This window comes from Galeopterus variegatus, unplaced genomic scaffold, assembly GCF_000696425.1.
Source record: "Galeopterus variegatus unplaced genomic scaffold, G_variegatus-3.0.2 Scaffold11253, whole genome shotgun sequence".
Lineage (NCBI taxonomy): Eukaryota > Metazoa > Chordata > Mammalia > Dermoptera > Cynocephalidae > Galeopterus > Galeopterus variegatus.
Genome location: NW_007737364.1, coordinates 8,487 through 9,258, shown reverse-complemented (window position 1 = coordinate 9,258; position 772 = coordinate 8,487). Strand labels below are relative to the sequence as shown.

Here is a 772-nt window from a genome sequence, read left to right as displayed (position 1 = left end):
ACGAGGTAAACGTCTCCTTTTAGTGGTTGGAGAAATTGGCTGAGTTCAACCACTCACCGTAATGGCCATTCCAAACTTTAAATCTATCTATTGCAAAAACTGAAGGACTGTAGTTAGCAGGGATGATGTTAAGTGTGGCCAAGGACGCGACGGCAAGTTTTCAAGCACTGAGTTTCTATTCCAAGATCATAGACTTACTAAAGAGAGTGACAAATGCTTCCTTAATGTCTTCTATACCAGAATGTAAATATTTTTGTGTTTTGTGTTAATTTGTTAGAATTCTAACACACTATATACTTCCAAGAAGTATGTCAATGTCAATATTTTGTCAATAAAGATTTATCAATATGCCCTCAGAGTAGTCGTCTTGGGAATTTGAAATGGATCTTCTTTTTAAAAAAGTATCTAGAATTTGAGTGTGGTCCTTCCCCAACTAGGCTCAAGAAACTCAGGCTCCCCACCCACAAAAGGGCCAGACTGATAGATCCTTGGGCATTTTAAAAAGGGATGAGGATGGAGAAGGGAGATTAGGAAAATTTAAGTCTTTCAGAAAAGGGATGGGAGAAAAATTTTCCAATCAGACCTTTGCCCGTTGCGTGCCCTACTGAGAGAGTTTAGTTTGAACTTCAGGTTAAAAATGCTTACTTCTTTTCTTAACCTCTGAATTAAAAAAAAAAAATCAGACGTATAATTATGCATTGATGAATATTCCCCCAGGATTGGAGAAGACACTTAACAGAATCAGAGTCTGGGACTTCTAAACTTTGTTTCT

The 772-nt window shown here is 37.4% G+C and overlaps 1 protein-coding gene across 1 annotated transcript in view; it reads left to right on the top strand.

Annotated features, from left to right (window-relative positions):
- LOC103610512 (homeobox protein EMX2-like) overlaps nucleotides 1-358 on the top strand; it is a 20,408-nt gene extending 20,050 nt beyond the window's left edge. Inside the window, exon 8 of the mRNA XM_008594665.1 lies at nucleotides 6-358. The gene's annotated coding sequence lies outside the window, so the exon portion shown is untranslated. The remainder of the gene's footprint in view (nucleotides 1-5) is intronic.
- Nucleotides 359-772: the final 414 nt, after the last annotated feature.